The sequence below is a fragment of the Triticum urartu genome, chromosome 3, assembly GCF_003073215.2.
Source record: "Triticum urartu cultivar G1812 chromosome 3, Tu2.1, whole genome shotgun sequence".
In the NCBI taxonomy this organism is placed as follows: domain Eukaryota; kingdom Viridiplantae; phylum Streptophyta; class Magnoliopsida; order Poales; family Poaceae; genus Triticum; species Triticum urartu.
Genome location: NC_053024.1, coordinates 20,476,594 through 20,504,357, shown reverse-complemented (window position 1 = coordinate 20,504,357; position 27,764 = coordinate 20,476,594). Strand labels below are relative to the sequence as shown.

The following is a 27,764-nucleotide window of genomic DNA, read 5'->3' as shown; positions in this document are numbered from 1 at the left end:
AGGCTCGGATGCCACTGTTGGGGAACATAGTAATATCAAAAAATTACCTACGCACACGCAAGATCATGGTGATGCATAGCAACGAGAGGGGAGAGTGTTGTCTACGTACCCTCGTAGTCCGTTCGCGGAAGCGTTATATCAACGCGGTTGATGTAGTTGTACGTCTTCACATCCGACCGATCCAAGTACCGAAAGCATGGCACCTCCGAGTTCTGCACACGTTCGGATCGGTGACGTCCTCGCCTTCTCGATCCAGCAAGAGGGACGAAGTAGTACATGAGTTCCGGCAGCACGACAGCGTGGTGACGGTGTTGGTGAAGAACAATCTCCACAGGGCTTCGCCTAAGCACTACGAAAACTAGGACGGTGGATAAACTAGAGGGGACGGGGTTGCCGGCACACGGCTTGAAGTTTCTCGATGTGTCTTTGGTGCTAGCCCTACCCCTCTATTTATATGTTGAGCCCTGGGGTCAAAACTTGGAGTAAAAGCCTCCTCAAAGTCGGTTTCACCCGAAAGGCAAGAGTCCTTCTCGGACTCCAGGGCTAGACGCCAGGGTTCCCGGCGTCTACCCCCTAGATGCCAGGGTTCCTGGCGTCTAGCCTCTGGTCTCCGCAAAACTTCCTTTTGCACTTTCCAAAAGCCTCGTGGGCTTTCCCCTTTGGCCCAGATAAAGTGTTCTCGTGCCCAAACATTTCAGGAAACATCCGGAACCCCTTCCGGTGAATTCCGGAACCCTTCCGGAGATCAAACACTACTATCCACATATCAATCTTTACTTCCGGACCATTCCGGAGTTCCTCGTCATATTTGTGATCTCATCCAAAACTCCGAACAAAATTCGGTCACCAACATACATAACTCATAGTACTATATCGTCAACGAACGTTAAGCGTGCGGACCCTACGGGTTCGAGAACTATGTAGATGTAGCGACCAGACCTCAAACAGTCTGATCTCTGTGCTCCGGTGTCATCCCTGGATCAGTAATGCTGACACCACACAGCACTCGGAGGATTTATAGCAGAGTAGCAATCACACACTTATTACATCGAGTGTCTCAAAAGAGAACTTATTACAATAAGTATGGCTTAAGGCCATCTAATAACGATAACAGCGGAAGGCTTGGAAGATAAGTGAGTCCATCAACTCCAACGGCATCACTGAGTATAGAACCACGACCTAAAAACTCCTTAATCGTCGTCTGAAAAGTCTGCAACATTAACGTTGCAGCCCGAAAACGGGTCAACACATGGAATATGCTGGCAAGGTAACACATAGAGAGTAATGGAATGAAATAGCTATACTATATGCATATTTGGCTGGTGGAAAGCTCTATGGTTACTGTTTTGCGTAAAGCCAATTTTTCCCTACTTCAAAGGAATAAAATTTAATTACTATCATGGTGGTTGTTAAACATTGAGAATGGTTGACAGCATTCTCAATCCCAATTAAATATCATCATTAAACATAACCCAACAAAATTAATTTAGAGTAACATGTTGAGATTCACATGAAAATCCAAGTACTAGATACTCAAGATGTCCATAACCGGGGACACGGCTAACCATGATTAGTTTATTACACTCTGCAGAGGTTTGTCCACTTTTCCCCACAAGACTCGATCGCCTCCATTTGGTTTCTCGCACTACATGGTGTTTGAGAAGACGGATGACCGAGACATAGTCTTTCAGAAGCGCTAGCACCTTACGATCGGGTAGACCGTACCACCTACATCCCCTACATCTGCTAGTCTACCACTGTAAGAGTTCACACAACTTAGTCAACTATGCTAGAGCCCATAATAGCTTGTGGCTGCACACGGAAGTTTCTAGTATGAATAGTCTCATGATCCCTTTGAGCCTGGGTGGCGGTCCAAAAGAAAACAGGCAAGTCCTGGAATACCCAGGTGCCTCAATCCACCCAGATGTGTGTTTAAGTTGCCACCTTAGATAAACCATTAATTAACAATCTCACATCTGTCATGGATATCACTCACCCAATCCACGTCTACTAGCATAGCATGGCATAATAAGCAAACGTAGAAGTAACTCCCAAAGGTTTGATAATAACAGGTAATAGGTACTACCTCATCTACTTCCCATCCCATAATTTAATTAGATCCTAATCATGCAATGTGCGAGGATTGATCTAATGCAATAAAACTGGGTAGTAGAAAAGGTATGATCAAAGTGTTACTTGCCTTGCTGACAATCCGCGAAACCTAACGATTCGAAGTAACAGGCGGCACACTCTGGGTATTCTATCGCAGACAAACAAACAAGCATACAATAAGTACTCATCTAATGCACAGATAAAACTCAGATAAGAGATCTAACCAGAAAGTTCAACTTAAGAACTCCGGTTGGCAAAAAGAATCAAATCTAATGAAACAACGAAAGTCAAACGGCAAAAGAAAACAACTTCGTTCTAGTAATCTGGATCTAGGGCAAATTTTACAGTAGCAAAAACTTGTTTAAGTTGGTTAAACGAATAGAGGGTTTCGAGACGAATCTCTAGGCGTTTGAATCGCCTGATTCCGATAAACGAGCGAAAAATTAAACTAAAACGAAAATCGAATCAGGAATCGCGATCAGAAAAATCGCGGATTTAATCCGAGAAAAAGAAAAACGGCGAACGCCGATTTTTTTTCTTTTTTTTTCGGCACGGAAAACGAGGCGGCGACGAACCTCGGGCGGCGGGATCGTCGGCGACGGCGGCTCCGGCGGCGCGCACGGATCGAGGCAGGGCTGATGGGCTGGGGCGGCTCGGGGCGGCGCTATTTAAAGGCTGCCCCCGGGCGGTGTCCCGCTCGGGTACGGCCCGAAGTCGGTTTGTTTTTTTTAATTATTCCGCTTGGAAGAAAAATAAAAAGAAATACTAAACGGACTCCAAAAATTCCAAAATAAATTTTCACGGGCTTCTAAAATCAAGCTGCACAAGGTGAACATTTATTTGGGCCCTAAATTCAATTTTGAAAAACGCACTTTTTTCCTAAATTCAATAAAACACCGAAAAAGTCCGAAATAAAATCTTATTTGATTTTATTAATAAATCCTCAATATTTCTTTATTTTGGGAAAGTCATTTTGTTCCCTCTGTCATATTTTTGTAGTAGAAATAATTGATGATAAAATAAATAAAATCAAATGATCCTATTCTCACAATTTGAGAGAACTCAAATATGAAAATAACGAAATCTCCAACTCTCTCCGTGGGTCATTGAGTTGCGTAGAATTTCTAGGATCAACCAAAATGCAAAATAAAATATGATATGCATTGATGATCCAATGTATAACATTCCAAATTGGAATTTTGGAATGTTACCAACCTACCCCCCTTAAGATGAATCTCGCCCTCGAGATTCGGGTTGGCTAGAAAATAGGTGAAGGTGGTCCTTGAGCAAATCTTCCTCTCGCTCCCAAGTGGCTTCGTCCTCCATGTGGTGGATCCACTGAACTTTACAAAACTTGATAACTTTGCTGTGAGTAACTCGGCTGGCAAACTCGAGAATCTTAGCTAGTTTCTCCTCGTAGGTCAAATCGTTATCCAGCTCAATAGTTTCCAAAGGCACCGTGTCTCTCAACGGTATGTCAGCCATCTCTGCGTGACATTTTTTTAACTGAGAAACGTGGAACACATCATGTACTCCTGACAATCCTTCGGGCAATTCCAACTTGTAGGCCACTTCTCCCATATGCTCCCAACAATATGGTCTACATCGTGGCCTAACCTTCCCTTTAACTCCAAAACCGTTTTGTTCCCCCGAAGTGGAGATACTCGAAGAATAAGCTCTATCTCCGACTTCGTAAACTGTCTCCTTGCGTTTAGTACTCTGCATAACTCTTCTGTCTGGACTGGGCTATCTTGAGCCTATCGCGAATCAACTTCACCTCTGTTCAGATCTTTAATCAAGTCAGATCCAAACAACTGGCGGTCTCCAACTTCGTCCCATGACAACGGTGTCCTGCACCTCCTTCCGTACAAAAGCTTCGAAAGGGGCCATCTTTAAACTGGTTTGATAACTGTTGTTGTAAGAGAACTCTGCATATGGCAAATTATCGTCCCAACTAGATCCGTAATCTAGCGCACAAGCTCTCAGCATATCCTCCAAAATCTGATTGACTCTCTCGGTCTGTCCATCTGTTGTGGATGAAAAAGTTGTACTGAATTCTAGCCTGGTACCCAAAGTTTCGTGCAACTGCTTCCAGAACTTTGAGGTAAACTGGGTTCCTCTATCCGATACGATACTCCTTGGAACTCCATGCAGACATACGATCCTGGTCATGTATATCTTTGCCAACTTAGCACTGGTGTAAGTGGTCTTTACTGGGATGAAATGAGCTACTTTCGTCAATCGATCAACTACAACCCAAATCGAGTCATAGCCTGAACGAGTCCTGGGCAATCCCGTGATAAAATCCATGCCTAGCTTATCCCACTTCCATTCGGGTATCGGCAATGGTTGTAACAATCCTGCTGGCTTCTGATGCTCTGGCCTTTACTCTCTGACATACATCACAAACTGCTACATACTCCGCAATATCCTTCTTCATTCCGGTCCACCAGAAAATATCCTTCAAATCCAGATACATCTTGGTATTTCTGGGTGAATTGAATACGGTGAGTCGTGTGCCTCTTGAAAATCAACTTCCTGATCTCCGGGTCATTGGGCATAACACGTCTTCTTCAAACATAGGGTTCGTGTTCATCCTCACGAAATCCTTTAGCTTTTCCTTTGCTCAGTTTCTCCTTATAGCGGCAATCTCTTTGTCAGCTTTCTGAGCTTCCCTGATTTTATCCATCAAGGTTGACTGAATCTCCAATGCTGCTACATAGCCTCTCAGAACTATTTCCAAACATAGTTCACGAAGATTTTCTGCTAACTCCTTGGTATTTCTCCCGTCATTAATGTATTGACATGGCTCTTACGGCTTAATGCGTCAGCTACTACATTAGCCTTTCCGGGGTGATAATGCAATTTCATATCATAATCCTTGATAAGCTCCAACCATCTCCTTTGTCTGAGATTTAACTCCTTCTGTGTGAAAATGTACTTCAAACTCTTATGATCCGTGTACACCTCACAATGATTTCCAATGAGGAAATGTCTCCATGTCTTCAATGCATGCACTACTGCTGCTAACTCCAAATCATGCGTGGCATAATTCAACTCATGAGGCTTCAGTTGTCTTGAGGCATATGAAACAACTCTCCCTTCCTGCATAAGCACTGCTCCAAGTCCTCGACGTGAAGCGTCGCAATACACCTCATAATCCTTGGTCTGGTCTGGCAAAATCAACACTGGTGAGGTAACCAAACGTTTCTTCAACTCCTGGAAACTAGCCTCACATTCCTCTGTCCATATGAACTTGGTATGTTTCTTCAACAACTCAGTCAGCCTTCGGTGCAGCTCCCGCGCCGGCCTACAGAGGGTTTTACCCTACTCAGGTACTGCCGCCGTGGGACCCGGCCCTGCTCGCCGCCCTGCACTCCGCCCTATCACCGAGCTCTTATGGTTGCGGTGGTGACTGGTACATGGACTCGGGCGTCACCGCTCACATGACTGCTCATCCCGGTAACCTCATGTCTGCCACTCCCGTTCATACTCCCACCCGTATCACCGTTGGTAACGGTTCCTTCCTACCCATTACGCATGTCGGTCATATGTCTTTTCCGTCTACTTCTACTCATGTCCATATGTCTAATGTTTTTGTGTCTCCTGACTTAGTTACTAATCTTGTTTCTGTTCGTCGCCGTGCTCGTGAGAACCCTATCACCATTGAATTTGACGATATCGGTTTTTCTGTGAAGGACGCCCGTACACGGATGGTACTCCAGCGATGTGACAGCCCGGACGAGCTTTACCCAGTGCACCCCTCCGACGCCACCACCACCCGTCGTCCCGTCGCCTTCGTCACCAGTGTCGATCTTTGGCATGCCCTTCTTGGTCATCCCAACTTCACCGTTATGCGCCAGATTCTTCATAGTTTTTCTTTCTCATGTAATAAAGTCGACGATCATACTTGTGAGGCTTGCCGTCTTGGCAAGCACATTCGTCTTCCCATTAGCGAGTCTACAAACATTTCCACCTTTCCATTTCAGCTATTGTATAGTGATATTTGGACGTCCCCGGTTGCTAGCAACGCGGGCTATTTATACTATCTGGTGATATTGGATGATTTTTCTCATTATGTGTGGACATTCCCTCTCCGTCGCAAGTCCGATGCTCTTGCCACACTCACAGCCTTTTATTCATATGTCACCACACAGTTCGGTCGTCCCATTCTCGCGTTGCAAACTGACAACGACAAGGAGTTTAACAACGTCGCCGTCCGCAATTTACTTGCATCCCACGGCACCATCTTTCGCCTCACATGCCCCTACACGTCCCAGCAGAACGGTCGCGCCGAGCGCGTCCTTCGCACTCTTAATGACTGTGTCTGCACATTGCTCTTCCACTCCTACGTGCCTCCTCGGTTCTGGTCGGACGCGCTCGCGACCGCCAGCCTCCTCATTAACATTCGCCCCTGTCATTCCCGCTGGAACTACACTCCTCACCAGCTCCTCTTCGGTGCGGTTCCATCTTATGATGATCTTCGCATCTTCGGGTGTCTCTCTTACCCTAGCACCGTGTCCACTTCTCCTCACAAACTCGCACCCCGGTTACTTCCTTGCATTTTTCTTGGTTATCCTCCCAACACCAAAGGTTACCGGTGCTATGATCCAGTGTCCCACCGCGTTTTCACTTCGCGGCATGTGTACTTTGATGAGCTGGTGTTCCCGTTTTAGCAGGTACCGTCACCTTCAGCGTCTCCAGCGGCGCGGTTCGCCCCTGCCCCCACCTCTGGCGAACAGCCCAGCCGCGCCCCGGAGTCGGCCCTGCCCGCGCTCCCTGCACCAGCGGCCCCTGGCGCTGCGGCCCTTGCCGTGGCCCCTGGCACGGCGGCTACTGCCGCTGCCCCCTCGGCCGACCCCGCCGCGGCCCCCGTGGGCCCCGTCGCCGCGGCCCCCCAGCGGCCCCCGTTTCTGCCGTGGCCCCTAATGCCGCGGCCTCCTCGGCCGCCCCCACCGCGGCCCCTGTTGCGGCCCCCGTGGCCCCCGTTGCTGCGGCCGCACCCCTCACCGGTGTGGTCACTCGGGTTCGGACCGGGACACTTTGTCCCAGCATGTGCTACCCGTCGGACTAGTACGCGTGTGCTGCATCCACCTCTGCACCGTCTCCGCTACCCACCTCCGCTCGCGCAGCCCTTCGGGATCCAAATTGGCTAGCTGAGATGCGTGAGGAGCTTGACGCCTTGCAGCGCAACCGTACGTGGCAGCTTGTTCCGGGGCCTCCCCATGCCAATGTCATCACTGGCAAGTGGATCTTCCGCCACAAGACTCGCCCCGACGGTTCCCTTGAGCGCTACAAGGCACATTGGGTGGTGCGCGGCTTTCGCCAGTGTGCAGGTGTGGACTTCACCGACACCTTCGCCCCGGTTGTCAAACCGGGCACGATTCGCGTTGTTCTCCAGCTCGCTGTTTCTCGCGCCTGGCCGGTCCAGCAGCTCGATGTGTCCAATGCTTTCTTGCATGGCCATCTCGACGGGTGTTCTGTCAGCAGCCTACTGGCTTCGTCGACACTGACTATCCGGACCACGTGTGCTTGCTCTCCCGTTCTCTTTACGGGTTGAAGCAGGTGCCTCGGGCCTGGTACCAGCGGATCGTGGCCTTCCTTCAGCAGCAGGGGTTCCGGTCCACACGGTCTGATGCCTCCCTGTTTGTTTATCACCAGGGTCCCGCCACCGCGTACCTCCTCCTGTACGTCGACGACATCATCCTGACTGCCTCTTCGCCAGCGCTCCTTCAGCAGATCACAGCTCGCCTCGGCACCGAGTTCGCCCTCAAGGACTTGGGGGCTCTCCACTACTTCCTCGGCATCGAGGTTGTGCACCGGGCCACTGGCTTCTTCCTGCACCAGCAGAAGTACGCCTACGAGCTTCTGGAGAGAGCGGGCATGCTTAACTGCAAGCCTGCTCCTACGCCTGTCGACACGAAGGCTAAGGTGTTCGCCATCAAGGGTTCTCCGGCGTCCGACGCTCCCTTCTACCGCTCCATCGTCAGTGCGCTTCAGTATCTCACACTGACGCGTCCGGACATTCAGTACGCTGTCCAGCAGGTGTGCCTTCATATGCATGCTCCTCGTGACACTCATTGGGCTCTGGTGAAACGTATTCTTCGGTACATACGTGGCACCACAGCTATGGGTCTCACCCTGACGGCCTCACCTGACACCAGCCTTGTCGCCTACTCCGGCGCCGACTGGGCTGGGTGTCCCGACACTCGCCGCTCCACTTCCGGCTACTGTGTCAACCTTGGGCCCTCTCTGATTTCGTGGTCGTCTAAACGACAACCCACGACCTCACGATCGAGCGCCGAGGCTGAGTACAGCGCTGTGGCCAACGCCGTCGCGGAGTGCTCTTGGTTACGACAGTTACTTCAGGAGTTGCTATGCGAGGTTACCAAGGCGACGCTTGTTTACTGTGACAACGTCTCCGCGATGTATCTCGCTGCCAACCCTGTCCATCACCGACGGACGAAGCATATTGAGCTCGACATTCACTTCGTCAGGGAGCACGTCGCACTTGGTCGTGTTCGAGTTCTCCATGTGCCCACCGATCCGCAGTTCGCCGATGTCATGACGAAGGGACTACCCACCTCGACGTTTGAGGGCTTTCGATCCAGTCTCTGCGTCACCAGCGACGCTTCGACTGCGGGGGGTGTTGAACATGTGTACATGTACGTAGGTCTGAGTTTTGTATGCCGCACTTGTAGTGTCTCTCTTCCCCTGTATATACTTGTATCTTGGGAGAAGACACCGGTCGCACCCCTTGTACCTATATATATGTGCCTAGTGCACGATCAATTATTATCGATGCATCAAATCATTCTCTACAAGGCGGAAATAGTAATTCCATGCACGCACGGAAATTCTTGAGCTAGCTAGACTCCGGCCTCCGCCGGAGTAGGCGACGCGCGCGTTCACATGATCGACCGGCGACAAGTTGCTCTCCTGTTGCAAGGAACAGCTTCTCTCCAAGTCCTGACCATGAGATACTCCTACAGACAAACAGCCATCAGATCATTCAGGCTTGCCAGCAGCAGCTATACATACATGCATGCAGCAACGCTCATTCAGGCTCGCCCAATGTTCTCGTCCTGAGGTTGGTGCTTTTCCAAGCCACCTCGCTACGCTATGCACAGCCGCTTGCTCACGGCCGGCCATGGCGCCAAAAGCAAGCATTTGTTGTTCTTTGTGCATGCAGTGCAGGTGCATGGTCACCATTGGGGAAAAAAACTAGAGTCTGGTGATGATTTGACTGCATTATGATGCCCGGCCGAAACAATCTCATGCAAAGGAGTCAATTGCAGAAAACTACCATGTTTGCGACTAGCTTTGCAGAAAACCACCAAGTCGCTAATTTGTTGCAAAAAACACTACATTAGCAGTGAACTTGTTGCAAAAAGCACTGATCGCTCACTTTGCTTCAGTTAATTGCGTTTCCGACAATGAGGCCCGCTTGTCGGGAGCTGACTTGGCAAAAATCACCACGTGTGCGCGTTGACTGAGTCTTCTTCCCTCTCCTCTCTTCCCCTTCTATCACACATTTTATCAAAGATGTTGAGGGCATCTGCCGTCATCGCCATGGCCGTCGTAGCTGGCCCTAATGCGCTGCCCTGGTAAACTGTGCGCCTCTGGTACACCGCGGCCGCCGGAGAGATGCACGTGGAGATCACCCTGGAGGAGGAGGACACCAAGCTCGGCTTCGCCATTAGCCGCACCGAGGAGGAGCACCAGGCCCAGGGCGTGCACGTCCCCACTGCGTACCTGCTGCTCCGCGGCCGGCAAGCTTGTTGAGGGCGGGGAGGTGCTGCTCCCCCTCCTCGTTGTCAAGCAGAAGAATGGTCGCCGTGCATTGTCTTCGCTGGCGCTCGATGGCAGCGGCGGCGGCCCGTTGCCTCCTTGAGCGAGGCGGTCCTCCCCCAGCACGAATCGCATGACGGCCGCGCCGCACGGCCTTCCCGCATCCACGCCGGCCACCGAGAGGTCCGTCGCCGCGAGAACGAGGGTCACGGGATGCTGCACGCTGAGGCGGAGCTGTGCGACAAGGTCCTTATTCCCGGCTCAAAGCGCGGCGGACTGCAGCAACGGGCGGGGGACCCCTGATGCCTCCCTTCGCGAGCTGCGGCAGGAGCTCGGGATTAGCTCCATGGGCGGTGCGGGGCGGAGGGGATCTCGCCGGGGCGGCGTATTGGGGCTAGCCGCGACGGCTGCCATGGCGCTGGCGGGATATGCCCTCAACATGTTTGACAAAATGTGTGATAGAAGGGGAAGAGAGGAGAAGGAAGAAGACTCAGTCAACGCGCACACGTGGCGATTTTTGTTAGAAACGTGATTAAATGAAGCAAAGTGAGCGATCGGTGTTTTTTGCAACAAGTTTACTGCTAATGTGGTGTTTTTTTGCAACAGATTAGCGATTTGGTGGGCAAATGTGGTAATTTTCTGCCATTGACTTCATACAAAGCAAGGCCAAGCAGCGATGGTACCTACTCCCTCTGTTCCGAATTACTTGTCACAGGTATTGATGTATCTAGATGTATTTTAGTGAATAGATGCAGGGCAGGTACGGTGCACCATTGCCCTACGGCAGTGAGGACAAAACCGCTAATGCATGCATGCATGCATCCCCGGGCCTAGCTTCTTCCATGGTGATTTTTCTCTTGTTCATTTCAAAAAGGCTTCTTCCCTTTAGTCCTGGTGTTAAAATATATTGCCTATCTCTTTTTAACAGTTTAGACTTTTAGACAAGTTGGCTGTAGCAACAAATAATCTCAAATATTAAATTCATAGTTTCCTAGAAAAAAACTTCAAATTGATAAGCATATGTTTGGCTAATCTTTTTTAACAAAAATGTATATGGCTCTATTGTCAACATTCACCAATGTCCCGATCCAAATTTCCGGCACCAGCACAAATTTGAGATTCAGGCAATTGACATGAAAAAAATTCTTCATTTTTCAACTATCAAAGCTTCACTTGTTTTGAAAAAATTTTACAGGTCACATTTTTACAAGCTGTTTATATAATGTATTCTTTCGTATTTTTCTAAATGTACCATTCAAAAAGAATATATGTGACATTTTAGAAAATGTTCATACCTTTCAAAAATATGTTCATGATATTTTTATAAAAATGTATATACAATGAAAATTAAATGCTTGTATAATTTAGAATAATATTTGTTGCCATCAAGAAAATGTTCAAAGTGTATTTTGAAAATTTTAACATGTATTCACAAAACAATTCAGAGATGTATTCCAAACAATGTTCGTCATGTATATGAAAAAGGGTCAACATGTATCTGAAAAATGTTCCACATTTATACGAAATTTTTAAAACTTGTATTCAAATGTAAACGTATTTTTAAATAAAAAAGTAAAAGTAAAATATAAAATATAAAAAAACATAGAAAAACTGAAAAAGAAAGAATGCGCATGGAAGGTTCTAAAACTGATCCAATGTGTGGTCTACTGAATCTTCCCAAAACCGGTTTATGGGCCTGCTCGCACCCAAGCCGAGAGGGGAGGCCAAGCTACGTCTTGCAATAAGTGAGATATAGATTTGGCGATGCCTAATCGATCAACAAATACCCAATAATAATAATAATAATAATAATGATAATAATAATAATAATAATAATAATAATAATAATAATAATAATGATGATGATGATGATGATGATGATGATGATGATGATGATGATGATAATGATAATAATATCTTTAGTTGATTGGATTTCACTTGCTGCCTATGGTTCCCTTGCGTGTGCTCGGAATAGGTGTTTTGTATAAATGTTTCGTCGTGTTATTAAGGGCCAGTTCTTTTCGCCCAGGATTCTACAGAATCAAGATTCTAGAAAATTCTCCTAGAATCTGCTTCTCCCAGAATCTGTGGTCGAGTTCTTTTCTGACATTGTAGTTTGAGATTCTGGAAAGAGTTGTGTGTTGAAATGTCTGTACTACCCTTGGAGAAATTGTTTGATGAATTGTTAACACTTTGTTTTTTCTAACAGTATCTACTGGTCAAATGTAACAACATCTTCATACAGTAGCAAATATCACAACACCAATATCTACCAATAGAACCAATATACACAGTAGCATCGACAATATGAACAAAAAAAATTCTGGCATCATTCATCCATCTAACAAATTAAAAAATCAATCCATTCATCCATCTATCCAACGGACACACCGATTCATCCATCTATGCAACAAAGTATTTGCATCTATCCAATTTATATAGCTAAAAAAGAAGAACAAAGAGTTGGGACAGAGAGGATGGCTCACCGTGGAGGAGGATGAATGGTGGGCACTTCGGTTGCGGCTTCGGGATGGAGACGCCGTGGGCACCCGGTGCAGAGGGGCGCGGCGGTGGCTTCCTGTTGTCCCCGCTGCGGCAGAGGGCAGAGGGCCACGGAGGACGGCTGGGTTGCGGCGGGAGTGGGTACCGGCAGCGGCGAGGACCAATCCAGCGGCGGCGAGTACCGGGACGGCGGCAGCGAGGTCAGGGGCGGCGAGGCGGGGCCGGTGGCGGTGCTGGAACCCTAGCGCGCGGCCCTGCTCGAGGTAAGCGGGGAGGAAAGCGATGCGAACATGCATCGACAGAGGCTCGTTCTCTTTGTATCGACCGTGGCTGGCTCAGTGGCAGTTTGGCCGTAATAACCAGCTACAAAAGGGGTACTCTATTAAGTCCAAACGTTTTCTTTGGTGGGACTTGCCAGAATCCTGAGATTGTGGGAGAAGCCAGGTATTTTGGGATTTTGGGATTGCACTAGGATTCTGGAGAATCCGGTTGAGATTTTGGAAGTTCAATCGAGTTCTTTTCGCTCGGGATTTTCGGGACCAAGATTCTCCATAATCTGCTCAAAAGAACTGGGCCTAAGTATTCTCCTTTAGTTTTTTTCTCTATCTAAAAGTAGAATAGAATGACCCGATTGAAGGGTAATGATCATACATATGTAATGCATTATACGCCCAAAATAGGTCATATTCTTCTATCTTTTTCAGGTAGTCTATGGTTATTCACAGATACCACCTTAACACCAGAGAAAAGTTTGATCCAATACTTTATTTCTGTCTTAGTGAACCCCGATTCCACATTATTTCCAACATAGTATGTCGTCTAAAATGGATTGAAGATGAAAATATATGAGAACAATAAACAAATCATACAACTGCATAGGAGGGGGCATATGTATTGCTAGATTTGCGTACACCTAGCTAGTTATCCTCATGGCATGTCCACTTGTGCACCACCTCATCCAACGCGGTCATGGTGGCACCTTCCTCAAGTAGAGCTTCGGTGGCCGCCTTGTGCAGTGCCGCCACCTTAGCTCTTACCTCGGCGCCTTCGCCTTGGCCTGCCATGATTTCCCTCACCACCGCGGCAATCTCCTCCTTTTTCTTGTTCATCGACACTCGTATGGCTACTCCAGCCCCCTCGGTCAGCATCACAGCGTTCTGCCCCTGCTCGGCGTAGAGCGGCCATGCGACCATGGGTACACCGTGCACCAAGCTCTCCAAGACCGAGTTCCACCCGCAGTCCACCAAAAATCCTCCCGTCGCTTCTTGAGCAAGTCCCTTCGCCTGCGGCGCCCACGATGGCACGAGGAGGCCGACGTCCTTGGTCCTCTCCACGAACCCCTCCGGGAGGTAGGCCAGGGGGTCCTTCTTGCTCTCGGCGTCGTAGTAGTTGGCGTGCAAGGCTCCCTCGTCGCTTGGGCTCCGCACCACCCACAAGAACCGCTGCCCGCTGAGCTCCAGCCCTAGCGCCAGCTCGTGCATCTGCTCCGTCGGCAGCGACCCACCAGATCCGAAGGAGACGAAGATGACCGACTTGGGCGGCTGCCGGTCGAGCCAATCCAGGCACGCGGCTGGCGTCCGTTCTTGTGAGCGGACCGATGTTGTGCACCGGAGGACGGCCGGGCTCCGGGTGAGAGAGCACCCTAGCGGCGTCTGGCTCTAAGGCGTCGAAGGAGTTGACCAGGATGGCCTCGGCGTGGCGGTAGAGCTCGCCGTGGTGCACCACCCACCGGTAGCTGGGGTCAGGGATGAAGCTAGAAAAAATGGGCACTGGTGTCAACCGCTGCCCACGCTAAACCTCTAGCAGAAAGTATAGTAGTGCAACAACATAGATAATGGCCGAGAGCAATATAAAGAACAACAATATGGAAAGAGCTGGTGATATTATTATTACATAAAAATGTACCGAGTAGCGAGTATTGGCTGAGCGAAGTCATAAAGTAACACTTCTTTACATATTCCGGAAATAATAGGCAAAAATATGACTTTGGAACGTTTCATTTGTAACTTTCTGAAAAGGATGAACAAAAGACCATATTATATTCACAACAATATAAAAAACAAGTAATACAGAAAATAAGTATCATTAAGGAAAAAATAAAGTGATACGGAGACTCACATTTTATAACTTCCCTTCTCGATCTTTCATCTTCTTAAATAGATCAATCACATCATCATTTGTTATTATAGAAAATATGTCTTTCTCCACATAGCAAGTCAGGCAATCACTCATGAACTCATCACCCATTTTGTTCCGCAAAACACTCTTGGCGATATTCATTGCTGAAAAGCATCTCTCCACTGACATTGTAGCAACTCGCAAAATTAGCACCAACTTGAGAAGTTGATACATCAAAGGAAAAGCAAGATGCTTTTTAGTTTCCACCAACACTTTAGCAAGATCAGCAATGCCATCCAAATTGGCAAATCTTTGGTCCGCTCGGACATTGTCTATGAAAATCCAAAGTTCATGACCAAGATTCATCTGTGAAAATATTAGCAAGATCAGCTGGATCATGAGGAAGTGCATCTAAATTAATTTCTGTCGGAGGCGGAGGAGTAGTACCAATATTTGATGCAAGATTTTGTCTTGGTCTAACTGGCCTTGACACTAGTAGAAAAAGGGCCATTTATTCCGGTTCATAAGGCCCATCTGTCCCGGTTGGGGAACCGGGACTAAAGGGTCGTTACTAATGCCCTAGGCCTTTAGTCCCGGTTCTTATACTAAACGGGACAGATGTGCCTCCACGTGGCCGGTGCGGCGAGCCCAGGCAGGAGACCCTTTGGTCCCGATTCGTGCCTAGAACCGGGACAAATGGGTCCATACGAACCGGGACCAATACCCACGAGGCCCCGGCCGGCTCCCTGGGCTCACGAACCGGGACAAATGTATCCATTGGTCCTGATTCGTGGAAGTACCGGGACTAATGGGCTGGCCAGGCCCGAACGAAAGCCCATTTTTCTACTAGTATGAAGTCCCTGCCACATTACTGTCTGGTGCTGGTCGTTTCCCTTTCAACAAAAAATTTATCCATATCCTCCTGGTCCTTGGCAAATCAAAGAAAAGACACTCAAAACTTACCTAGCCAATAGCCATCATGAGAAGAAATCAAAGCACATGTAAAATTGTAGAAAATCTAGAGACCGGGAGAGAGAGGGGGTGCGGATTACCTGGGATAGGAAGAGCCAACACTTGCAAATTAAAGATTATGCACTGACGGACGGTCGGCCGACGTCAACATTCACCCGATGAAATGGCGTCGAGTTCGCCGTCGTTCGTCGCCGATTCGCTACGGCGGTGGCAGAATTAGGGATCGAGATGAGGAGGCGAAGAGATGAGGGCGTCCGTCTATTCGCGTATAGGTACAGGCGTACGACAGCCGAGTAGCGTACATCGATTAATTGATACATAAAGACGTGTGTACGCATTGGGCCTGGCCTTCTGTCATTGTTTGCTGCCGCAGGCTGTTGATTTTTTTTATAACTTAATGGATGTTATGGGCTAAGGCTTTAGGGATTGACTGCTCTCCTGATGGGCTGGGGTCAATGGAATTTTTGAGCTGGGGTCAGACGCATTTTTGTTAATACTTATTAGCTCAAAAGCCAGAAGGCACCGGTGTCAATTGACACCAGTGGCTACATGAGAGCTCCGTCCCTGGCTGGGGTTGGATTTGTCCAGGAGAGCCGACATGACTTCCGTCCCCGGGATAGGCACGCAGCCGGGCAGCCTGACGGGCTCAGCGAGGTCCCGGAACTCACCGGGCATCGTGTCGTCCAGCTCCGGGAGGTGGAGGATGAGCGTGAGCCAATGGAGGTTCCCCGTAAAGAACATGTATCTCCTCGGCACGCCGGCAGCCACGGCAGCATCGAACGAGTCTGTTCCCAAGACGTCAGCCACGTAGGCCACCAGCCGCGTCGTCTCCATGAGCCCCGTCAGAACCCCGATCAGCACCGGCACCAAGCGGACGCACTCCTTGGACATGAGGGTCGCGAGGCTGGCACCATGGGGCAGGTCGGAGAGGTCGACGGGCGGGAGGGACATGGAGGCGATGGTGGGCGGGAGGGAGGCGAGGAAGGCCCGCTGCGTGGCGGACGCCGTGGAGGCGAAGGTGATGAGCGTGGCCGTGACGCCGTGCCGCGCGGCCAGGCGCTTGGCCAACTCCGCCAGCGGGATGAGGTGACCCATCCCGGGCGTCACCAGCATGGCGACGTGCGGAGGGCGGCGAGCCTCAGCCATGCCGCTGGCCTCCATTGTTTCCCGTGGGATTATTTGCCTCGTGATACATACGTGCGTTGCTTTGGGGGTCTATATAAGCGAAAATTGTTTCAGACGACAAGGGAATTAATTGCACAACGTGCAAAATTCAGATCGGACAGCCACGTTATGAGACATTGATTGACGCTGGGCCAATCATTTGGGGTAAGCTCAGATTCCGATTTTATCATTCGACCCCGTACGGGGGTTTATACTATTACCATTAGGGCACCGCTAGGCGCCCGTGCATCGGTCGAAACTTTCGACCGGTCCAGCCATAGCCGCTCGATGCGAGCTGCATGGCGGTTGGATCTGGAGCAAAAAATATATCATCTCAGCTTCTTCTTCTTCGGCCCCGCGTGGCGCATTTCCGGTGAGATCCCCCGCGGCTCGCAGCACCGCGCAGCTCCAGCAAGGCCCCCGCGGCGCAACTCTGGCGAGGCCTCCCGCGGCTCGCAGAGCCGCACGTCACTGGCCGCAGCATCCGTCGTAGAGCTCGTGTTGTTCCTCGTCCTTAATTTGTCGGTCGCAGCAAAAAATTCCACCGATCGTAGCTAAAATTCTTGACGCTTCCAGCAAAAACCAATAAAACGTTGGTAGCAAAATTGGAAAAAATCGACGCCGTTCCAACAAACCAAAAACCTGATGGTAGCAAAAATTGAAGCTTGTTCCAGCAAATCGAACGCTAGTGGTAGCAAAAATGAAAAATCGAGCGCTGGTTCCAGAAAAATCAAGAAGCCGGTGGTAGCAAAAATTGACACTGGCTGCAGCAAACCACAAAACGGTTGTAGCAAAAACAACTTGTGGTCCAGCTAGGGGCTTCTCAGGTAGTAGCAAAAAATGCACAAGGTTATAGCAAAAAGTGTAAAACGTTGTAGCAAAACACATAGTCGCAGGGTCTCGACAACCTCATGAAAAAGGATGTAACAAACATCAGTGCCGGTAGTAGCAAAAAAAAACAAAACTGTTGTAGCAAAAAAGTGGTACAAAATGATTTCAGCAAAAAGACATGGCAGCGAAATTTGGTTAGTTCCAGCAAAAAACGAAGACCGTGGTAACAAATTAGTACACTGGTTCCAGCAAAAACAAACATGGAAGCAAAATCTGGAGTTGTATCATGCCTCAAGCTCATAAGCCATGGCTTCCCTGGCCTATGAGCTCGCAGGCCACGCCCCCCTGTCGTAGTAGCGCCGGTGCTCGGCCCCGTCGCGTTTGGCCATGGCGATGGCATCCTGTGCAGCAGCAGCAACTCCACGCCGCCGCGCTTCGTGGGGGAGGGCGCCCCGTGCAGCAACTCTACAGCAATGGCGTCCGAGAAAAGTAGATAGGTAGAAGCAGCGGTGTGGGCAGGGCAGGGAAGAAAGGAAGGAGATGTGGTGTGTGGACTGCAGCCACGTTGGAAAGGATAAGGGAAGCAGAGCGGTGTGCGGGCCCTCGCGCGATGACGTGTCCCTCCTGCTTTAGCGCTACGTGCGGGGTGAGCGAGTCGACCGGTCGAAGTTTAGGCCGGCGCCCTGGCTCTAAACGTTTACCTTACCGGGCACCACTAGGCGCCGGCGCACCGGCCGAAACTTCCGGCCGGTCCAGCCATAGCTGCTTGATGCGAGCCGCACGGTGGTTGGATCTGGAGCAAAAAAAAATCGCCCCAGCTTCTTCTTCCTCGGGCCCCCCCTGGCGCATCTCCGGCGAGATCCTCCGTGGCTCGCAGCACCGCGCTGCACTAGCAAGGCCCCCGCGGCGCATCTCCAGCGAGGCCCCCCGCGGCTCGCAGAGCCGCACATCGCCGGCCGCAGCACCCGTCGTAGAGCTCATGTTGTTCCTCGTCCTTAATTTGCCGGTCGCAGCAAAAAATTCCACTGGTCGTAGCAAAAATTCTTGACGGTTCCAACAAAAACCAATAAAACGTTGGTAGCAAGATTGGAAAAAATCGACGCCGTTCCAACAAACCAAAAACCTAATGGTAGCAAATATTGAATCTTGTTCCAGCAAATTGAACGCTAGTGGTAGCAAAAATGAAAAATCAAGCGCTGGTTCCAGAAAAATCAAGAAGTCGGTGGTAGCAAAAATTGACACAGGTTGCAGCAAACCACAAAACGGTTGTAACAAAAACAACTTATGGTCCAGCTAGGGGCTTCTCTGGTAGTAGCAAAAAATGCACAAGGTTATAGCAAAAAGTGTAAAAGGTTGTAGCAAAACACATAGTCGCAGGGTCTCGACAACCTCATGAAAAAGGATGTAACAAACGGCAGTGCCGATAGTAGCAAAAAACCAAAACTGTTGTAACAAAAAAGTGGTACAAAATGATTCCAGCAAAAAGACATGGCAGCAAAATTTGGTTAGTTCCAGAAAAAAACGAAGACGATGGTAACAAATTAGTACACTGTTTCCAGCAAAAACAAATATGGAAGCAAAATTTGGAGTTGTAACATGCCTCGAGCTCGTAAGCCATGGCGGCCCTGGCCTGTGTGCTCGCAGGCCATGCCCCCCCCCCCCCCCCCCCCCCCGTCGTAGTAGCGCCGGTGCTCGGCCGCCTGCGTCGGCCATGGCGAAGGGCGCGGTGATGGCGATGGCATCCCGTGCAGCAGAAACAACTCCACGGCTCCGCGCTTCGTGGGGGAGGGCGCCCCGTGCAGCAACTCTACATCAATGGCGTCTGAGATAAAGTAGATAGGCAGAAGCAGCGGCGTGGGCAGGGCGGGGAAGAAAGGAAGGAAATGTGGTGTGTGGACAACACCCATGCTGGAAAGGATAAGGGAAGCAGAGCGGTGTGCGGGCCACGCGGGATGACGTGTCCCTCCTGCTTTAGCGCTACACGTGGGGTGAGTGAGTAGACCGGCCGAAGTTTCGGCCGGCGCCCCGGCTCTAAACGTTTACCTTACCATTACCGAAACATGCCCAAGGAACAATAATGACATTGAATCCATGATGAATTTTCTTCGTCTGATTATCTTTTGTTCTTTACTTTAGCAACAATAATCAGATATAAAGAAAAAAATGGTGAAAGTTGCATTGTGGAAACTAGATATATGAGAGAATAGATGGGAAAATTATGTACTCCTTCGAGGACGCAAACATTTGACACATGGTGCCACGTGTGGATGGAATATGGGCTAACATCTGTGCTACCAGATTTGCATTTAATATAGCAAATTAATGAATATCAAAATGACACAGTGGGTTAATTTGACGAATACGCGTCTATGATACTCAAAGTAGGTGGGTTGAGCTAGGCACCTCAATGTGTGGTGGGCTAGACATCTATTTTCATTGTGTTGTCTTTTATGGATACTAGCAAATATGCTCGTGCGTTGCAACAAAAAATAAAATATCACATTGCCCCTAAGAGCATCTACAACCGGACCCTCCATTTCCGCCCAAATTATCGAGTGACCTGCCAGGTCAATGTCCGGACAAAAATTAGCCACCCAACCGGCTCCCCAAACCTAGCCCAAGTGACTGGGCTATCCAGCAACCCCATATCCGACCCATATATGGGGCAGATATGGGGAGGCCCGGATGCGACCGGACACTACCGTCGGTCTAGCCCGGTGTGGGCAACGCCACTCCCACCATTGTCCCCACAAAAAGTAAATCAAGTGCCAAACCCTTGTATCAAACAGAGTTAGCAAATTTGGGGTTTATGGTCACCCGCGGGCGTTTGGGAGGCACCATTTAGTACTTACAGTTGTAGATGCTCTAACTCAATAAGCATGGTTCAAGACTCACCCCAAACAAACACACACACACACAGTCCTTTAGTTGAACATGACGTCGCATCTGTACTCCCACTTATTTTTCTTCCCACCCTCAACGATGGTGGGCATGATAGCCAATTGATTAATATGTGTCTTAACATGTTTGATCACAAGGAGATGAATCACAGAACCACGACAGCACATGGGAATGTTTTAAACTTTCAAATCTAATTTCCGGTAACCGATCAAACGGGGCTAGAGAGAGAGAGAGAGGCAATAATTTAACAAAGTTATACAACATATGTTATTTGGTTTCTTCTAAGAAATAACATCGTTATTTTGTTTCTTCTAAGAAATTTTAAAAAAATGTGTTAATATTTCCAAAAATGTGCATGTTGCCAAATATATTATTATTTTTGGATATGTTTCCTTTTCTTGTTCTGATATTTAAATATATAGCATATGTTATGCATGAATTACATACTATTTGCTCAAGAAAATATCGTATTACCATTGAGAATTTTCCATATTATTACCATATGCCACCTAAAATTACCAGTTGTTCAAAATTGAGCGGGTACATATTTGCCAGTTCAATTTTAAAATCACTTTTTATGTCATATATCAGCTATATTTTTTTGTGAAGTTACTTGTGCATCAAATTTCACTTCAAATATCAATGTTTGTATCGGTTTATTTTTTCATATAATTATATAGAAATTAAAAAACTATATAATTTTGGCTAAACACTTAGTCACGGCCACGACAAAAGTCTTGGCCGATCCCCTTTCTCCTTCTTCATGTGAGCATCCATGGAGAATGTTGAAAGTGCTAGTGATCGACTAGAGGGGGGGGGGTGAATAGGCGATTTTTATGAAAGTCTTCAAAACATGGAAGTTTCGAAGACAAATGATAGAAATAAACCTATTACCATGCAGCGGAAGGTAGACTATACTAAGCCTATTACCATGCAGCACAAAGCCTTATAGCAGCTAGGCAGTATAGATCAGGATGGAAGATAGTATGAAGCCAATCAGAACAAGCAGTCACACAGTGAAGACAAATAGATAATGCAAACAGGCAATGACTTCACAAGGACCAATCTGCAAATTAAGAGATGGGAAGGATAGAACCAGTGGCTCGTTGAAGACAATGATTTGTTGGACTAGTTCCAGTTACTGTGACAACTGTACGTCTGGTTAGGGAGGCTGAGATTCAACTCAGAAGACCGCGTCTTCACCTTATTCAACCTTGAGCTAAGGACACCCAGTCCTCGCCCAATCACTTTGGTAAGTCTTCAAGGTAGACTTCCAAACCTTCACAGACTTCGTTCACCGGTGATCCACAATGACTCTTGGATGCTCAGAACGCGACGCCTAACCGACTGGAGGATTCACAGTCCTCAAGTGTAATAAGTCTTCAGATCACACAGACATGAAGACTTCAGTGATGCCTAACACTCTTTGGCTCTGGGTGTTTAGGGCTTTGTCCTCGCAAGGAATTCTCTCTCAAAGGCTTCGAGGTGAGTTGCTCTCAAATGACAAAAGCCGTACACTAACTCTGAGCAGCCAACCAATTTATGGTGTAGGGGGTGGGCTATTTATAGCCACTAGGCAACCCGACCTGATTTGTCCGAAATGACCCTGGGTCACTAAGGAACTGACACGTGTTCCAACGGTCAGATTTCAAACACACACGGCAACTTTACTTGGGCTACAAGGAAAGCTGACTTATCCAGCTCTGGATAAGATTTGCTCTCATTGTCTTCGCTCGAAGACATAGGATTTTGGTTAAGCATCACTTCAGTCATTCTGACTGGTTCACTTGGACCCCACTTAACAGTACGGTGGTTCCTATGACTCAACAAAGAAGAAAAGGAAACAACGAAACAACTAAGTCTTCACGCTCCATAGTCTTCACGGGATGTCTTCTCTTGTCATAGACTTCAATGTGAATGTCTTCACATACCACCTTTGTCTTCAATGTCTTCATACATTTTTAGGGGCCATCTCCGGTAGGAAAACCGAATCAATGAGGGACTTCTACCTGTGTTATTCTGCAATTCTCACAAACACATTAGTCCCTCAACCAGGTTTGTCGTCAATACTCCAAAACCAACTAGGGGTGGCACTAGATGCACTTACAATCTCCCCCTTTTTGGTGATTGATGACAAACTAGTTGAAGTTTTCAACGGGGATAAAAGTATGTGAAATTGTAAAGGATTTAAGTATTGTCTTCGTAAGTAGCAGGAAGGCTTCCCCTGAAGATGTGCATATAAGTATTTTTCTTTTGAATGCAAATGCACATGACAGGTTGTACTTGCGGAGCTCCTCTTCTACTTAAGAAGACAATTCATCATGCATGAAAGGATATATCGAAGATAATGACATGCATAATGAAGAATGCACGTCTACAAAATGTCTTCGTGCAGAATTTATCGTCGCACATGCGGAATTTATCATCGCATCACATAGTGTCGAAAAGGTAGCAGACGACCATCAAGTTTAAGTGTTACAACTCAAAAATGAACCAAATGTATCAAAAGCGAGAGTTGTAAGCACTTGGCAAAAGTATAGCAACCACCCATATGGACCCGCTTGAAGACTATCAATTCATATGCTTCTCCCCCTTTTGTCAGTAAGGACCAAAAAGGTTTGAAGACATAGAGCTTCTACTCGTTCCCATGAGGAGTAGGCGAAGCAGCAGGGTCGTCGTTGAGGTCCGGTGGTGCAGAAGAACTTGGTGCAGTGTCGACACGCGCTGAAGTTGGAGGAGGTGAAGTGGCATCATCTTGGTCATCGATGACTCTGGCATTCCTCGTTGCAGCTGAGGACGAATAGTCAGAGTCTTCAAGTGAGGGAGTCCGACGCAAGTGAGTATTCCTTGGAGGAGTTGAGTCAAACTTGAATCTTTCTGTGAAGCCATCGTCTTGCAGATCAGCTTTAGCACTAAGCAATGTTAAACTCTTCCAAGACCTCCGACATGTTTCATGTGTAACAAAGGCATTCTTGGTGGCAAGATTGCGAATGCGATTGACGTCCACCAAGAGGCTTTGCATCTGACGCTTAAGCCAGTTGTGATGCTTATCCTATTTCTGATGTAGCGCGATGAGAAGCTCTCGGTCATTGAGAACATGAGATCACTTCCGAGGCCTTTGGGAAATGGTGCTTCCAGTGGCGTCAGTTTGAGCGCGAGGGGCACGTGTGTTACCAGCCAAGGGATAAACACAAGAGACTGCCTGAACTCCTTCAATGGGCTGGGTGAAGCTTTGACGATCAACATTGTGAAGATAAATCGGATCCTTAGCAGGCTCTGGGTAAATAGCTTCAACAGACATATCAACCTCTGGCAAGAATACAAGATGATTGCGCGCAGATGGCTGATAGTTGAAGGTAGAGTGAAGCTTGATAAGACACATTACCCATGGAGCATAGAACTTCAGACCAAAAATGTCGGAGCCAGATGCAGCCAATTGCCCGATGAAGAAGTCTTGAGCATTGAAGTTGATGCCATTGAAGATATAGAAAACCAAAGTCTTTATTTCTCCTTCAAGCTTCGCTGCAGATGAATGTCCTTTGACATGCCATAGAGTTTTTCTGATGATATGGTAAATGGTGCGAGGAAGATACTCTAGGTATTCAACAAAGAATTCAGATGGGTATTCAGCGTCATGAGGCAAAGGCTTCATCATGCTCAGCATTTGGCTCATATTGGGTTCTGGCTTCTGAAAAATGCTCTCCAAAGCATTCTGGTGTTGTTGACAACCTGGTTCATAGTATTCACTAGAAGTGGGCAGGGCTGTGAGCTCAATGATATCAAGAGCTTTGGCTTCATGATGGACATTGCCTGTCATCCACTCAAGGACCCAAGTCTTTGGATCCCTGTTGTAGCCTCGAATGTGAAGAGTTGCATAAAACTGTAATAGAAGCTCTTCATTCCATTCTTCCTTGTCTGTGACAAATTGCAGGAGTCCAGCATCTCTGAAGCAATCCAACGCTTCTTCTAGACATGGCAGGCCAGCTATAGCTTCAGTGTCCAGATGCATATGTGGAAATATGCGCCCTTGATTGTATAAGACGCATGAATAGTAGCTACGCTGCTGATAGCTCCAGAACTGATCCGATGAAATGCGAGGTTTGGAGTAAGGGTTCTTGGCACTGTTGAAGAAGGTGTTATGTGCCACGAAGCCATTCACATTGAAGACCCCAGGTGAGGTTGCAGTGCCTGGGAATCTTGGAAGTCTTGGCTTGGGCTTCTAGATTTGAGGCCTGTGCTCGACATGATAGTCAAATTGTGGACCCGCAGCAGGTGGAGGAACCAGAATGGGCCATCGGACCATAACAGGCTGACCACGATCAAATGCCAGCTCAACAGTATGAGGTCTTGGAGGGGGTATAGGAGCATTGGCATTTTCGTTGACATGGGCTGCAAGTGGCACAATAGCTTCAGGAGGAATGATTACGTCTGGTGCAGCATTGGCTTCAGGCAGCAGATTTGCTTCAGGTGCTGCATTGGCTTCAGGTGCATTCACTTCTCGCACCACATTGGCTTCAGGCGCCACATTAGCTTCAGCCATGACAACGTCATTGGCTTCTGTGTTGATGTTGGTGGCCGCCTCAGTATTGGTAACCTCCACTTCAGGAGCTGGAGGGTCGGACACGTTCTCCTCGAGAACAACTTCAGGGTTGGACGGGGGTGTAGCAACTCTTTCTTCATCACGTGGTTCTACTTCTTCATCGGCTGATGCAGCCGGAATATCTTCAGCCGTTTTGGCTTCAGACTTAGAGACGTTCACAGTTGGAGTGGCTTCTGGGAACACTTGACATGCAACAGATTGATGATGCACTTCTCCTTCTGGAACGCTTGGAAGAGTGACTTGAGGCCTTGGTCCTTTGCGAAGCCTGCGTAACACAGACGACGCCTGTGTAGATGGAGTTGGATGGGCCTCAAAGTCATTGTCATATTGCACTGGTGAGGTGACTTGTGGTTGGGGAGTACTTGGGGTGTCTTGTTGTTGTGGGTAATCAGCCCACGATGCATCCTGAGCAGTTGGCGTCAGAGGACGACCAATGCTGATGAGCTCGCTGTGCGTGAGCACAGGCGATGATACCAAATTGTGCTCGATCTGAGGAAGGACTTCATCATCTTCGACATTGTCATGAGGACCAATGTCTTCAGCTGCGGTGGGGTCAACAGTTGGATTGTCTTTAGCTTCAGGAGCCTCTGTGGAAGCAGGCTCATGAACTATCAACTGGCGCTCTCGATGTTCAGACACAAGACGAGCCACTGAGATTGTCTCGACAATAAGGGGCTCTGTGGGAGCAGCCCAGTCTCTCTTCTTTGTTTTCCTTTTCTTGGTTGGGGGAGCATCATCAGTGGTGGCTTTGGTCTTGCGCTTTCTAGCTTCGGCTTCAGCTGCTCTATTTTTCTTGAATTTTGAAGCCACTGTGGGGACCTTAGGCTTCGAGCCTGTCATACTGGCTGGGAAGACAATGCGAGGTTCTTCCTGCCTTGATGCTTCTGGTTCAGCCACAACTGGCTTCTTCTTCTTCTTGGCAGCCATTCTGGGGTCAATGCCTGGTCGCCCCAAAGCCTTGCGCTTTTCAGCTTCATTGTAGCCTTGAACACATTTGGCAGCAAGATTCTTCATGCGCTCATGAGAACCTTTTGCTTCTTCTCGTTTCTTTTGGAATGCTTCCTTGAGCTCATGCATCATGACCTTGAAGTTTTGAATGTATTCAACATTGAGCTTGGCCATGTGCTTCTTGAACTGAGCCTTTTCATAATCGATCTTTTGCTTCAGCTCAACGATTTTCTGAGCTAGAGCCAGCTCAGGAGCAATGGCTCCGTGGAAGGAGACGCTGAGGCCAATTGGAAGTTGAAGGTCATCAAAGCTGACATCTGGGCTATCAAACCACTCATTAATAAACTTGTTTAAGATTTCCACATCAAATAGAGGAAGATCATTGAAGATTTCCGCCTCTTGCTTGCTCTTTATCAATTGCTCAAGAGCGTCATCACCAATATCGTCGTCGCTAGACATATCAATGGCGTCATTCTTGTTTCTCAAAACAGCAGCAGGGGTCAGTGCTTGACCAGTGGGTTGCATGGGCTTTTTCAACTTGGCGGACTTGGAGATGCGTGAGCGATCTTCAGACTGCACACTGGCTTCAGGAGGTGCAGTGGCCAGAGGCTTCGCCCGTGAGACCTTTGGTGCAGATGAGGGCTTTGATGCCTTTGGTACTGAAGAGGGCTTTGAAGCCTTGGGTTTCATTTGCTTCACAGGCTTTGGTGGTGCAGGCGCTTCGTCAGAATCAGCGTCGTCTGCAGGTTGATCCACGTCTGCCCCTTGAACCTTTATGTGAGTGAGACCTTCTAAGTTGTAGAAGGGCCCAACCAGATTGGATTCAGCTTCGCGTGTGCCATCAGCACGTGGCACAGAGGGGCCTGGGTTGAAGTCTAATCCCAAAGACTTCTTGTTTTCCTTGGCCGAGTTCTTTGCAAACTAATAGTTGCGCTTGAAGAGATTATCTTCTAGACACCATAACAGAGAGGATTGGTCGGCATTAACAGGCTGAGGTCCACGAATCATGCAGGGGTAGAAGCCTTGAGCAATAGCTTCGGACTTTGACTTGGGCTGAAGACCTTTGTATATTATATCTCCCAGGGGCCCTTGATGGCACTCTTCTCAGCATATTCGTCAGTGATGAATCTGTACTTGAACCATTCCTCTGCCCAATGTCTTCGAATCCATTGGATTCGGTTCTTGCGTTCTCCATAGGTCTCTTCTAGATCTGACTTGTATAGCTCATAGAGATCCGGTGGCAGGTCCTTAGCAGTGTTTCCATGGCGCTGTCTGCCGCCCTTCCTGACTGATTTTTCTGTTGCCATGAAGTTTAGACTGAAAGGCTTCAACACTATCAAAGTCTTTCATCTACTGGTCAGACAAGAACTGGCTTCAGGAGAATTTATATGATGCTATAAGAACTCTGCAAATGAATGCAGACTATGAGAACCAAGGGATTCTCCCACGAACATGTACCTGTGACAGCATTAGAGGTGCGAGGGAAGGGGAAGAGGTCATATGCATTCTCAGAAGATTTTGAAGATAAATCAGTTTAAAAGACATTGACCTCATAGTGCGAAGACATTCACTCATATGTAGAGAGTTGGTTCCAGATTTGTACGAATCCACAAATAAGTACAAGTGAGGAATCTAACTACTTTGTGAAGCATAAGTGAACATACTAGGCATGCTATGAGATACAGAATGAGATAGATCCAACTTGTGGGAACAAAAACCACTTGTGGTTGAAAAGGATGAATCTATCGGATCAAAAAGACTGTAAAAGGAGGTTTTATTTACCACACGAGGAACTGCTAGACAGAGTGGGAGAGGAGGCCGAGCA

General features: G+C 48.2%; 1 pseudogene; it reads right to left on the bottom strand.

Annotated features, from left to right (window-relative positions):
* Positions 1–13,322: 13,322 nt before the first annotated feature.
* Positions 13,323–16,656, bottom strand: LOC125547722 (annotated as a pseudogene).
* Positions 16,657–27,764: the final 11,108 nt, after the last annotated feature.